The 15,162-nt window shown below is 41.3% G+C and overlaps 1 protein-coding gene across 1 annotated transcript in view; it reads left to right on the forward strand.

Moving 5' to 3' along the window:
• The first annotated feature begins 3,418 nt into the window (after nt 1–3,418).
• capn5b (calpain 5b) overlaps nt 3,419–15,162 on the forward strand; it is a 56,125-nt gene continuing 44,381 nt past the window's right edge. The window contains exon 1 of the mRNA XM_086161049.1: nt 3,419–3,624. The gene's annotated coding sequence lies outside the window, so the exon portion shown is untranslated. The remainder of the gene's footprint in view (nt 3,625–15,162) is intronic.

Here is a 15,162-nt window from a genome sequence, read left to right on the forward strand (position 1 = left end):
CTTGACTCAGATTGTTGATTTGCCAAGCCCTGGCTTGCCACAATATTATGTAAGATAAAAGTAAAGAATATGTTGTTATTATTCATTGTGGAGGTTGGTCAATTTCTCTCCATTCTCTGAGTGGAATGACAATAAAAATCCTTGAATCCTGGAAGTTTCTTTTCTTTTGTGTCTTGTGAGTCGTCACGTGGAGATGGCAAGCAGACCCCAGATTGTGGATGCGGTGTGGCCAACCGTTTTGACCCTGACAGGACTTGAACCTTTTCACGAGAGGACATCAGGCCAAATCACTCCCCACCAGTCAGACAGTTAGTACTGTAGACAATTCGGTATGCAAAGTACTTGGACTCGGAAGGGCCAAAAGTAGCTTGAAACCTGTGCATGTTACATTCACAAAAGACTGAGTTACTTCCCAAGAATTTTACAATTTCCGGCAGTTTATGTAATTACTTTTCCTTTACAAGCTCTTATCTATTTATTTTCACTGTTTGTCCCAAGACCAGCTGAACAGCAATAAATTGGTCACCTTTTCACCCCCTTCTTGCCTTGTGAAGCCTATCTCTCCCTTGAACCTAGACAGATGTTTAGTGCTTTTCCTAATGTTGGTTCAGACAAGCACTGCATTACTTCACTGTATTTTGATGTACCTGCCAGCTATGACAATTTCATTTCCCCAGGGTGTTAATAAAGTCATCTCTGTCTCTTTATTGTGTATATTGCTAGTGAGAGTCTCAGAACACAAGAGGGCGCTGTGGACCACTCTTTTTTTTCTTTGTTGTTCTTACTTGGCAGCATTTAAAGGGAAAAACATCATTTATATGTGATGTAAAAAAAAAAAAAAGATAATCGGAAGAGTTCAAAAAAAGTATCTCCCCCAAAAAGTGAATAATTCCATTCGTGAATATGCAATACCTGAAACGTGTCGACTGCTGGATACTGGATATATATACTACTGGATATATTTGAAAAATAATCAGCAAGTGGCATTCAAAAGAGATGTTAAATAGATAGTTAACAAGAAAGTAGTTAGCGGTCTAAGAGGAATTCGATATGATAAGGGAGAGCGAGAGACAGAAAAAAAAAAGCAATTTTAAATGTATTTTCAAGAAGCTTTTAATTAGATATGTCCTAAATAAAATGAAATGAAATAGCACTAAATGTTTAATCAAAAGAAGCAAAAACAGAATATAGTCAATAAAAATGTATTTTTTATATTTTTTATATTTATCAGACTTGCAATTCAGAACACGGCAGAGAGGTATTTTTTAGCATTTTATATATGGTAATTTAAAATTCCAATTTGACTATTTGTTAGACTAGTCTTTCCATTAACTTATTTTTCCCATTATTTTAAAATGAAAATTGTATTTTATTGATCTATTATAAGACATAATTATATTAAATTATATTTACATTATAACATATTTTTTTAATTGATTATAACCAGTCTGGTGTTTCTTTTTTCCTCATCTCAAACTACCAATGGTAAGATAACTCTTCAGTTGCGTTGTGTGTTGCTTGTGTGGGTTCGCCTTTGTGAGAGAAAGTGTGGGTGATTGATTGATTGATCTGAATAACAGGTTCAAGGGATGACAACTATTGATTTGAGTTGATCAATATATATTTAGTGAGGTCACTACCTCTACAGTGGCGGGGGCTGTTTGATTCTGGGAGCCACAAGACAATTACTTTCCTGAAAAGACAGTTTTCTCGAGTAATATGTCACAGAAACAAGGTGTTATCTCCATCTATCCACTGCGTCTAAACACTTCTCTCTGGTGTCTTTAAAACATCAGGGGTTTAAAAGAAGCACCAAGGAGACTTTCAGTAGTGGAAGAAAAAAACTATGGTGGCAGGGCGGAGCCTGAAGACAATGGGTCAGGTTATCCTTTTAATAAAACAAATCTTGATACAATGGAACATACAAAATGTGAAAATGATAAAAGAATTGCAACAGTCTGAAGGATTTGATAGGACATTTAGTGAAAAAATGCAGCTTTAACATTATTATCTTCAATTGATGTAAAATTAAACAAATTAGCTTATCAATGGGTCATATTGCTTCATATTTAATCTTTCTTCTCTAATCTTTATATCATTTTCAAATAAATCCTTTTAATCTTTAGGGCACTTCAATTTTTGAGTGTAAATTCTTTGTTATTCTTTATTATTACTACTATTAGTAATTATAATGATTACTTATTACTTTTCAAAGTAACCTTATTTGCATATATGTCTTCAATTTGCTGGAAAAGGCTATCTTCAAATTAGAAGTTTATATTGTAAATCATTACTGTCCTGCATGGCCAGGAATTCACCCAGTATCCTGAAGGGGGTTGTTTACATATGTAAGTGATATCTGAAATTGATAAACTAACAAGAAAACAACAAATGTATCCGATTGAAGCTGTTTGTGCCCCTGTTCAAACTGATTCTCCGATATTAGGGTGATAGTTTCTCTTAATTACAGCATATTGCATCCTCTTGCCATTTGTGACAAAGGGGGGATTACGGCAGCCCAGATGGCAATGCGCATGTTCCGGATCCCCAGCATCCCCGTCCACATCCCACCCAGCTACACTTCCTGTTCACACTTTCAAAATAAAACAAGTGGTGAGCAGATTGCCAAAACATGATCATTTTAGATACAAAATTAGAAGACGAAAGCTAATAATATTTTTTTGCAGTTTTGTGATAAATATGTGATAGTTTTGGAAATCAAGGTGTTCCACTCGTTTACCTTCTCCACTTTGTATTCAAATACCTTTAATGCAGTATGACACAATTATAATATGCCAAGAGTCATTGTTTGATCATGTTTTTTTTTGTTTATATTTAAAATATAAAAATGTGTCTATCATTTAGCCACCAGGTAAGGGGCGGGGTTTAACCTGAACCAGTCACCTGTCCAATTTGTTCACGTCACAAGTAAAAAATAAACAATGACAAAACTAAAACAGATGAGTTTCGTTGATTTTTGCGTCTTTGAAGGTTTTGCTTCCGATTGTTTCTGCTCTGTGAGCCAACATAGCCGGCAAGTTAACTTAGCCTGTAAGTTTGAAATTTACAAGAAGAAGTATTTGAAAACAATTGGGGATATGTTTTTCTTGACAATTATTGGCAATTGTCATTGTGAAAGGAGCTGATCGAAACAGAACATTAGCTTTGCGCATTTTCACATTTACAGTATCCTTTTTCGACATGGGATAAACATCTGATTTTCCGAATTTCGGTGTTCAAGTAGGAGTTGGTTTTTCTCTTAGAAAAAAAAGTCGTCAATTCAGGGAAATAGGAAATAATTCTCAGAAAAAAATAGTGCTTTTATTTTGAAAATGCGGTTACCTTTTTGCGAGGTCGCACACACGTTTCCGGTAGGCGTCATCGCTAGCTTGATGCTCCCTCCCCCATCTCCGTGGAGGAGTAGGAGGAGGCGGAGAGGAGAGAGGAGCTCCGGCGGACGGCGTGGCGAGGAATCCCAGCAACCTCCCCCCCCCCGCCCCGTCACGGAGAGCGAGAGTCGGACCGGCTGAATTCCCCCGTCCCCTCCCCGTCCCCCTCCCCGCCCGTCCTGCGGAGGAGGACCCGGGAGAGAAGCACGTTGCCACGGGAGAGGACTCGGCTCAGGTAACCGCTCCGCGAGCTCGTTTTCCCCGGGCGGGGAACGTGCTTCGAACCGAAGCCGCCCGCCGGAGAGGCGGCAGCGGCGCGGATGCCGTCGGCTGGGTCGGCGAGAAGCGGCCACTTTAAAATCTCGGGGGATCCCGGATCCCCGGTTCTTAATTACCGATTCATTTGAACGGGATCTGCTGCAGGGGGGCTGCTGAGTAGAAGGGGTAGGGAGGGGGGGAGGAATATCATCCGTGCATTGTGCATTTGCGCCAAATCAGCTGCACGTTTCTCTTGCATCTGTATTTTTTTTTTACTGAATTTCTATGAGAAATGCTCATGCTTTTACAATGTACTCCATATCCCTATTTCGTTAAGCGTGGTTTAAAGTAAGCTACAGTAACACCTGCCAAGCCTCTACAGGGGAGCCATATCTTACATTAACGACAAAGGAGCATCCTATGATATACAGGGATGTCTTCAAACCGAGCATGACTCCAAGATGTAATATTACAGAGGATGCAGATTCCCTGCAGAAGGCTGGATAGACTATGTTTAGGATTAGCTTTCCATTACAGCGTTTTGGTTTTGCTTCTTCTTGTCTGCCGTTTTGACACCTGTGCCTTGAGTAGAGTAGATTTCAGAAGTGTATTGTTGTGCGGGAGGGGAGCAGGTGGAGGAATCATTAATACTCTTATCAGGCCGCATCAGTCTGAGCCAGCGAGACTTTAGGGATCACCCTCCCTGCAAACTACTGCCTCTGTGAATTTAACCAAGGTGTTAGGGTAAAAATGCCCGCAAATATTTGGCGATTTGACAAAGTGAAATCTCTGCTTTGGAGGAGTTGATGTGTCGTTTTGATTGTGGGAGCTGTGTTGCCAGGAGAGGTGAATCAGATCCGGTCAGAGTCTCCCATGGCAAAGTAGAAAAGCAGCAGGCAGAAGAGCAGCAAGGCACGTCAGCTGGAAGAGGGGCCCGGGGTTGCCCCTTCCGAAGCCATCGCTGTGAGGAAAGCTCGTTGGCAAGTGTCCGGTTGCCAACCCCATAACTCATGTGGCCCTATCGAGCACGGTGCCAGTGGAGCTCTGGAGCCGTGTAGTGCAGTGTATCTCTGGTGGCCGATTGACGTGGAGATCTGGGCTCCCCGGCTGCAGCAAATGCGTTTCTAGTAAGTGAAATTTAACCTATTTAACCCATAACCTGTGAATGAGAGGATGCTTGCAGTGAAAAGGCGGAGCGATGATCTTGGTAGCTAAGCTCTCAGACAGATGTTGGTTGGACTCTGTCCCTCCAAGACATGCTCAGAGGGAAGTGTGTAAAGTAGGTGTTTGGATACTCACAATGTCCCCAGCTGAGTGACAGCGTTTTGGAATTGACTCCATAAATCAGAGGGTTGTGATTATGTGGACAGGGAAACAGATATCTTGTGGATATTTTCATTTATGCACCAACTGTTCAACATTATCCAGCCTCCTTGGAGTCACTGGGTGGTGTTCTGTATGGAGAACTGCCAGGAAACTTCAGTGGAAATGAATGTAGGGATGGGGAAAAAGGGAGGGTGATTTGGAGAAAGTGCGCGCCTGACTGTGGTCTGTTATTGGACTTCCTATGCGGTAAGCATAGGTTGGATATAAAATACATTACGTTTGAGTACAAGGTTGTTCTTATGTGTAGAAGAATACTGTCCGCCAAGGATCAATTTCTGACTTTGTGAACGTATCATTGGGTCTGCAACCATACGACTGGGAAGCTTGGGCTTGGAGATTAGTTGGAAGAGCCCCAAATTGTTATTGTGAGTGAATTGGGAACATTTGGGTGGAGAACTGTTTCTTCAGGGTCTTCAATCTCACCTGAGGAAGAAGAGTATTCCAAGGGTGAGTGGAAACATGGAGTTTTGATGGTCCGTGTTTAGGGATGCCAAAGTGAAAACTGCTTCATGAAACACAAAAAGTGTCCTTTGTGTCTGTTATGAAGGCAACTTGAGAACCTGTTGGTGGACACTAGCAGTGAACAAGGCTGTCAAGTGGAAGAAGGAGACCTTTTGGGGAGGGTAGACCCCGGGGTTAACAAATAACAGTCAAGTACCAAAAGGCTTGAAGGGCTGCAAAAAAAACTTTGGATAAGCTGTAGAGACGGACTCTCGAGTGTTATTGTAGTTCCTCTTATACATTGTGAGATGATTCAAGGAAGCGAGGTACAGTTTGTTCCGACCTGTTTACAGTGAGTTAGATAACCTGTTAGCTTTACCGAGTACAATTGAAAGATAACTGTTTGGAACTCCCTAATTTGAGCAACATGTTCCCTTTGGTGGAAGCAAGACTGGAAAATTCTGTTGAACCTTGGTTTATATCTCTGCTGCAAGTTGTTGAGGAATTCTAGAAGTGTGTCAGCAGCAGGATCGCAGATGAAAATGTCAGGAGATGGCTGACACACCTGGCCTGGAGGTTTAATGGTTCCTAAGAAGTGGAAGAGGTGCTCAGCCTCCTCAATGCTTACAGAAGGTTGCTGGAAAGACTTTAGCTGATCGTCTAAACTTTCTGGAAGAGCTATGTTGACTCCTTTTAGATTATGAAACTGAGGAGCAGCTCTGCACTTGCACTCTCTTCCCCCTCAGGAGGTTTTGTGGGAGTAAGCTCATCCTGTCTGCATGCGCTTTGTAAACCTGGAGAAGACATACGGCCATGTCCCACGGGGATCTTCTGTCAGGATGCTGCCAGAGTAAGGGATCTCACAGTTGGCGGCATGAGCCTACTGGTCTTTACGAACACGGTGAAAGCTGTGTCTACATTCTCAGTACAGTGTCAAACATGTCTCCAGTGGAGCTCTGCTGGGGCGTCCCCTTTTTTTTGAGCAAATACGTTTGCAGTTTCAAAGCATGTGCTATATTGGTTTGTTGTCAGGGAGAAGCCGAGTTGGAAGACAACGGCCTCCATTTAGTGGCCCGTGCATATATCGACTCTGGCTTGTAGTCACAAGGTTGACAAAGTGTTGGAAAGAAAGGTGAGAAGAGCACAAGATTATCTCAGATGCGAGCGGCTGAAATGAGTTTCCTCAACGGTGGGGGGGCTTAGCTGCAGCGATAGGGTTTGGAGTACATGTAGCCTCACAGTCCAGCAGCTTCTCCTCCCCGTTGGAAAGATTGAGTTGAGGCTTTTTGTAAAGCTGTATCCTGTCAGAGGCATTCCAGGCATGTTCACCTGGAAGGAGGCCCTGTGGTCAACCCAGAACATGCAAGAGGGATTAAACATCCTGTCTGGCCTGAGAACACCCTGGGGTCCCTTAGGAAGAACCAGAGTGCATCACCTGGGACTCGGACACCCGGGCCGCCCTATTCGGTCTGCTGCCATGGCAACCTGGCTCACGATAAGCATTTGGACAATGAAGATGAAGATAGACAGAAAAAGTAAATCCCGTGGATTAATGCAAGACATAGGAATTAAACAAGACCCCAGAAAAGGATAAGGGTAATACACAGAGAAAAGAATATCAATATTCATTCATATTCAGAAGACAGTTTTTAAATATTGATGCATATCAGTGTATCTGCTTGAGTATGGAAGATTACACCTGATGCAGAAAAGTATCGGTTGGGTCTTCAGCATAATAAGTACATTCATTCAAACTTTATTTATACTCCCAAAATAATTATACCAATACAAAAAAAAAAACGGAAATAGATGATAGGATATTATCCCTCATCTTGTCATTTTTCTATTAAATAACTACTAAAAATGCCTCTTTTTGCTGGAGAAGCCTACTAATTTTGCTGTTTTAAGTGAATTATCTATTTTGCCATGGCCTCAGAAAATTTCAACGATGATTTTGAAAATAATCTAAAGTAAATCCTTTGTGTGTGTGTTGGGGGGGTCCACATTGAAAAGAAAGTGATTAAGCAAACTGATATGATCATTGTGTGGATGCAAGCTTTATTATAACAACCACAATGTTTTTCTTTTTTTTAATTTTTCAGTGCCTAAACCTATAGTAGTAATTGGTGCATGATAATTTTTGTCCTAGTCTTTGTACAATCTCTTTTCAGTCATCGTTTTTGCTTCTGCCAAAATGCTGCAGTGTGTCTCACTTGTTCTCCAAAAGGGAACCTCTGTGCCTCTTGGCTGGAAATAACAAAAACCCATTGATACAAACTATAATTTATAGTTTATATAGAGCCTTTCTATGTATAGGAATATATAGAGAGGCACAGGCACCTGTATAGTAAAGTAAAACTTTAAATACAACCTCGTGATCACAGGTCAAACCCCACTTCTTTTACATTATGTCCTAATTGATGGCCGAAGGCTTGAAGTTAGCTTTGAGGACATTTGACTCCATGGACGGTGTGACATTCTGCTTGGAAGTTGAAAAACACAGCATTGTGTGTGACACGAAAGCAAATATGAAATTATTTATATCTGCCAAAAGGAAAAAAAAATATCAAGACTTGATAGACATTTGGGAAGTCTGCATAATGACTGGAAAAGAAGTGAAAGTGCATCAATCGATTATGGTTAGAATTGTGGGATTATTGACTCACTGCGTACTTCCCATGCCTCATAAGCCGCCTCTTGAGACAGTGCCAAACAGGCTGATGCTGACACACTTGGAAATTAAGGGATTAGCCTAAAACTGATCAAACACTGCTATGTCTCCTTGAACCACAGGCTTCTGCTGATCCAATTCTGACTTATTTCCCCTCCACATTTGGCACTTATTCTTTATCCAGGATGAACATGTAAACAGGAAACAGGCACATGGTTGTCATATATTCTGAAATCCATTTTAGGCTTTATTGCTATATGAAGACAAGTCTCGTGAATCAACTGGTGTGACTGTCGTTGCTGTATGCAGATTGGATTTTCCCTGCCATTGAGTGTGAGCCATGATTAAAATGCACATTACTTTCCTTAAGTAACCATTAGAATGCAAAGTGAAATCGCATCCCCACAAACTATATATGGCTGTTAGGTTACTTTGAGTTTGATTTCATCTCCTCACATTGTTTCCTGGTTTGGAGGCCAATGGCTTTTTTAAGGCTTTTGCTTTTGAGTTGTTTTGGGCGGCTAAGGCAGTGGACTACAGGGTTCTCTTTGGGGAAAAAAAAAGAATAAGAAAATTAGAACCAGTATCTAAAGAACCCCCTGGTTGTATAATGCACTTTGCCTTCAAGTTGCTGACCAGCACTTTGATTACTATACCCTACATCGCACTGATCAAGAGCATACAAGTCTTGCACCGATTTGATCGTTGGCCGCCTACCGTCCACTGATAGTTGTAGACCATCATAATGGTTAAGGAATAAAGATAAAATGATCCAGTTGCTAGCACATGCTAAATGAGACAGCGGAAGAGCTGAATACGGAAAATTCAACCAAGGAGAAAAAACGGACCGAACCCCCTTTGGAGAAGAAGCAGCTTAAATGTATAATTTAGATAAATGTGTCAAGAGAGGAAGTGTGAACTACAAAAACCGTTTAAAAATGTAAGTCTTTGTATTGTTTGCTCAGAGAAGAACCTCTGCTACCTGCGTAGAAATAATGGACTGGCAGAGCTTGTTTAAGTAACATAGTGTGATACCCCGCGTAAACCTGATGAAACTTCTTTGAGATTCATATCACCCAGTGTTCAGTCGAAACACGTAACATGATGCCGACATACTGCAGTTTTCAGCTCAGCACTGCTTCATACAACACTCCACGAGATGTGATCAAAAATAAGACATCATCATATCATCATAGAGTTCCTGAACAGTAACTTTTTTTAACTGTAGCTGCTTTCACGCTGTAGGAACTTTTTGCAGGGCTGTTTGTTTGTGCATTCGGGTCAGCATAGGAACCATGGACTGTGGTCCTCAGTTCCTAGAACCATTTTAGCACCAGGGTTTTTACAGCTCCATAGGAAGTTGCTCTGTGATTGGTAGAACTCATAAGCCATGGCAATTATTGGATATATAATTTTTAAAATCTATTGTCAGTTTTCTACTTGCGACTTAGGACAAAATGGACAGAAGAGGCGAGAAATGGAAACGGTTATTAATCCCTGCTAGGCAGAACACGAGCGCTGCAGCAGCTTCGCTCCTCAATGTCGTCCGTGTCGTCTTCTCCATCTTCTTTGTAGTGGTTTGTTTTTGAATAAGGTACTTAAGGTGCAAAGTTAAAAGGTTCCCCTGTAGGAAGATTTGTTCCTGGAATGAAATTCGACCTCGATGCTTCTCAGAGCGGAGTTCTCAGAACTTTTCTGTCTTTAAAGTGCCTCATTTTTACAAAAGCGCATTTTTACATGATACTCAGCGGACTTAAATGTTTCTTGTAATTATGAATTTGCCTCCAGATGATATATCATGTCACAGTCTGTACTAACAGTTCTCTATGTAAAGCCAGCCTAAGAAAATAGATATTTATACACCTATGTAAACACTTGGGAGTATTTCCATTATAATTTTTCCCAATAATTAATTGTTAATTTGACACATTAGACCTTTTAAAGTGAAGTTAGTTTGTGGAAGTTTATTTTAAAGTCATAAATATTACAAAGAGGTTCTTTTTGGCTCGTTCTGCATTTTTAAGTGGACATTCAGACAATGTCTTTTTTTTTTTTTTTGCTCAATCCAACTGACTGACAGACACAGGAATAGATTTTTAAACTTCTGACCAACAGCGGGGTCACCGAGTGCACAATCTTTCCTTGCCAAACCCTGACACCAAAATGTTTTGTTATGGGAGTGACTATTGCGATGAGGATAAAATGGCGGAAACAGGTTTGACCCGCCAGGGGTGAAATCCGTGGGAGTAGGCGTCTGAAAGATCTCCCGGGACCGTCAAGACCGAGATGCTGCACCTTTTTCTAAAAGGTGAGCGGTCTCCAGAATGGACAAAACTCGCTCTTAGTAACGTGTTACTCCGTTGCATGCATCTTGTCACCATTCCATGCGAAAGATCACGCGTCCGGAGGGAGGGCTTGATCAGGGCTGAGGATCCACAGCTGCCGGTGGCACCAGCAGATACTGCAGAGAGGACATCACGCCGCTGGGAGGAGGGGAGGCTGAGAAAGCCCTCCTCCCTCGCGCAGGGTAGGGAGCGGAGGGGAGGATGTTGGGAAACGGGGTATACACTGGCACACCTCCCTCCCTCTCTCTCCGTCTCCCGGTGTACTGGTGCATTACTGCTCCCTCTTCACTTTTCTGAGTTTAATCAGTCTGTCGGCAGAAGCAGACTCAATCAGTCACTCCCAGAGCAGGAGGACTCACTTTTCCCCGATCCCTGGCCCCGAAACGCCAAATCCTAATTCCAAGACACCATGATATTATCTGTTCATAAATAGTTGGCTCTCAGGCATAAGCGGAAATATGTGAGAAAGAGTCATGGCATAGTGAGCCGGAAAAAACAGAGAAAAGAATGAATGAATGCAATACAAATAAGAAAAAGAGGAATTAAAAGGTTAATTTAAACAACTATACATAACCAATCTTGATAATGTATAAGTAGTTTTGACGTTAATTCCACTTCTCATGTTAAGCATGTTAAGTGTCCCGCCTCTCAGTCAACGTCCGCCGGGATTGGTCGACATCGACCAATAAAATCAGCCGGCCCTCGTCTGTCGCTTGGGAGAAAATAGAGCCCGCTCCGTTTCGCAGTCCGACCAAAACACGTCCACCCAAAATCAGGCTGGACACCGCCGCCCACCAGTGATTTTTAATTTTTCTCTGGTTGTCCCGCCAAACACAGCCTGGCCAGTGAGTCCGTGCACTGGAGCACTGGAGCTGTCCGTGGTGCTCCCCAAACCCTGCACAATGCTGCTGCCTGTAAACAGCTTCTCGCTGCTGCTGCTGCTGCTTCTGCACGTGCTTTCCCAGACAAATGCACTCGATCCTCCAGCGTATCCGTCTGAGGCCTTTCCCATTCAGCCTGAGGGCAGCGGCTTTTCTCGGGAGCAGCAATGCCTTGTGTCAACGCAGGACATTTTTATAGCCTTATCGAGGTACCAACTGATGCTGGTATCTTTTATTTAATTTAAGATAAATCGGAAACTTTCTCATAATTGTTGTAAGTATGATCAGTTTACCACTATCATGAAAAATTATTTTGTGTAAATAACTCAACTGGAACTTATTGGTATAATAATAAATGACAAGCAAACCATGCAAGAAATAACAGCTGCTGTTATATGTAAGTTATATGCAAAAAAAATAAGATAAATACAGGATTGTGTTCAGATACAGTCATTTTCTCAAAGACTCAGACAAAATAATTGATCTACTGGTTTGGGTCTTAAAAGGAAATGTTTTTAATTCAAGTTAAAGACAAGTGTTGTTTTTGTTTGTTTTGGTAAATTGCCTGAAGAATCCTATTTTTTTGTCCTTGTAATGTGTCGCTATTTCTTTTTCAAAGTTAAATTGGAAATTGATTTTCGTTCATAAAAGTTGGCAAAATGTCCCAAAAACAAATTGGCCAGGAATGAAACTGAAAACAAAAGAAATATATTTCAAAATAAAAATAAGCTGTATGTTTTTTTTTTTTAATCTTTAAATCCTATCTTGGCCTTAAAAAGCTCACATGATGATGAATGGCTTTAATAATAAAACTGGACCATATCATGTTCATTGAAAAATATCAATATTTAAGTTAGTTGGCGCTATGACCAGATATAATGACTTGGATCCTCTATGTTCGAATACATGTTTGTTTTTGGTGCGTGGACACATGATATCATCACCCTATAGATAGATATATTGGCGACACACTAAATGGTTGAATGTCTAAACAACATGTGAATGAGTGAATGGTTGCATCTCTATTTGACATGTGACTGAGATAGTGAATGGTTGTATGTCTCGGTATGATGAGTGAATGAGAGGGCGAATGGCTCTATGTCATTATATGACATATGTCTTCTGTATGTCTTTTATATGTCTTTTAAAGGGTGAATATATGACCTGTGAATGAAAGTGTGAATGTTTGTATGTCTCTATATTTGGCTCTGCGATCACCTAGCAACAGATGAACCCCACCTCTCAACCAATGACAGATGGGATAAGCTCCACCTCCTGCTTAACCCAAGTAAAGGATAAGCGATATAGACAATGAAATGAATGAATGAATGAATGAACAAATGAAATGCTTGCTTGGCATACCTCAAAATGTTGCCATTGTCCCACGGTGAGGCAGTAATGGGTAGAACCAGCTCAATGGGAAAAATCTGCGTGGCCTGGTAACATTTTTACCATCGTCTCAAAAGCCAATCATCTGGCTCCACCTTCAAATTGTGGTCTGGCGTGTTTGGAAACAGACCTCAGAAGCTTGACCTCATAAGACTCCTAACACTTCATTCATTCACTGTCCAACTGCTTTATCTCGGGGCTGGGGCCAAAAGAGAATCCACTCTGGAAAGGCATTATGTGATCGAAACACAGCAACAAATAAGGGGAAAGTAACTGTGATGAATACTAAGTCATCTTATATAAACTGTTTGCCGTTTAATACTTTCTTTATTAATCGACTTGGGCAGAAACACTGCATCGCACACCCTGACGTCCACGGCGTCTGTTCAGAGGGGCCACTTTCGCTTCCTCTGAGTATTGATTATTGATAGAAGGGCTGCTGCCTCCAGCACCTCATTTTTCTCGTCCTTGCAGGAGCTGTCATCACTTTCCGAGTGGGGACTTGTTTTTTCTTTTTTTTGGGGGGGGGGGGGTGACTGTGGCGCCGGTTAGTCATTAATTTTTTAACCTGGGTTTTGTCCTCATAAGTCACTCATAAGACACTACTTGTGTAATTACAAGAACGCCAGATTTTCAAGTCATTGAGACACTATTTTCTTCCCTGACATGCATTTTCTCAGAAATGTCAAGTGCTCTTTTTGAGCTAATGAAAAGTTAAGCATTGCCATGAGTACTTTTATCAACATTTTATCAACATTTTTGTGCAAAAACATATGGAAACATGGGAAAATGTTTATTAATTATGATTATTGTTATTGTCATATTTTTCTTATCATCATTATTAATGTTTTTTTTTGTATACAAAGCTGAACAGCTTTTTAAAATAATTCATTCTCAATCACTGTTTCGAGCAAGCATCTGCGACAATCTGCGATTGTTGCTCAATAGAGACATTGTCACATCATGGGGTCTGAAGGAAAAAAGGAACATCACTCAAACAATGGGCGGTGCAGGGGACGGGGGGACGGGGGTGGCTATCGCAGCAGCTTCATGAGTCACGCTGCCATTAAATTATAATGTCCACGAATTGCAAATGTCATTAGTATTGATCAACAACCCAGCACCGAATATAAATGTATTAGCCTTCCAGCATCTCCTTTGAGAGTCTGCAGAGACCCCGCCAAACCACATCCTCGTCCCCGGGTTTATTACTCTTAAAGTCCGAGATGACCTCAAGACATCTCGGCCATCTTACTGCCCTGCTTGTAAAAAGTGCGGTCCCGCCAAGACCAGCGCAGCCATCAAGAGCTGCATCCATTAACCATCAGGAGGGTTCTAACTAATGAGGGAAAAAAATAAATGAAAAATGCAATGTTTATTAGCTTGCAACATTTGTGCAGATCATTTGTCAGATATTAAAAGGAAATACATTGTGCCGTAGCACACTGATTTCAGTGGTAATGAGTTATAAAATGGAATTTCAAACTTTTCCCATCGCAAGCTTCAAGGGCTGTTTTGCACATTATTATTCTATTTTCTTGGTTATTTAATACTAATAATACATCGTTGCAAACAAGATTTTCTTAGTAAAGTTAAGGGAGATGGAGCAACATATATACATGGAAACATACATATATATGTATCTGAAAGTGTATATATACATATATATGTATGTGTGTGTGTGTGTGTGTGTGTATATATATATCTTCTTTCGACTTTTCTCTTCAGGGGTCTTCACAGCAAATCAACTTTCAGCAAATCAACTTTCTCCATCTAACCCTATTCTCTGTATCCTCCTCTCTCACACCAACTTCCTTCCTATCCTCTCTCTCTACGTCCATAAATCTTCTCTTTGGTCTCCCTCGAGACCTCTTGCCTGGCAGCTCCAATTCAAGCATCTGTCTACCAATATACTGTATTCTCTATCCCTCCTCTGTACATGACCAAACCATCTCAGTCTGGCTTTTCTGACCTTCTCTCAAAAACATCTACTGTTCCTCTGATAGACTGGAGATTCCTGTCTAACCTCATCTGTCAGCCTATCCATCACCATTGCGAACAAGAATGGGCTCAGAGCTGATTCCTGATGGAGTCCCACCTCCACCTTGAACTTCTCTGTTACCCTTACAGTACACCGTACCACTGTCTCACAGCTAGCATACATGTCCTGCACCAGTTTATCATACTTCTCTGCCATTCCAGACTTCCTCATACAATACCAGAGCTCCTCTCTTGGTACCCCGTCATATGCTTCTTCTAGGTCTACGAAAACACAATGCAGCTCCCTCTGGCTTTCGCTGTACTTCTCCATTCGCATTCTCAACGCAAATACTGCACCTGTAGTACTCTTTCTAGGCATGAAGCCATACTGCTGTTCACAAATGCTGACTTCTGTCTCAGTC

The sequence above is a fragment of the Fistularia commersonii genome, chromosome 15, assembly GCF_037954325.1.
Source record: "Fistularia commersonii isolate RoL2024-O1a breed Wild chromosome 15, RoL_Fcom_v1.0, whole genome shotgun sequence".
NCBI lineage: Eukaryota > Metazoa > Chordata > Actinopteri > Syngnathiformes > Fistulariidae > Fistularia > Fistularia commersonii.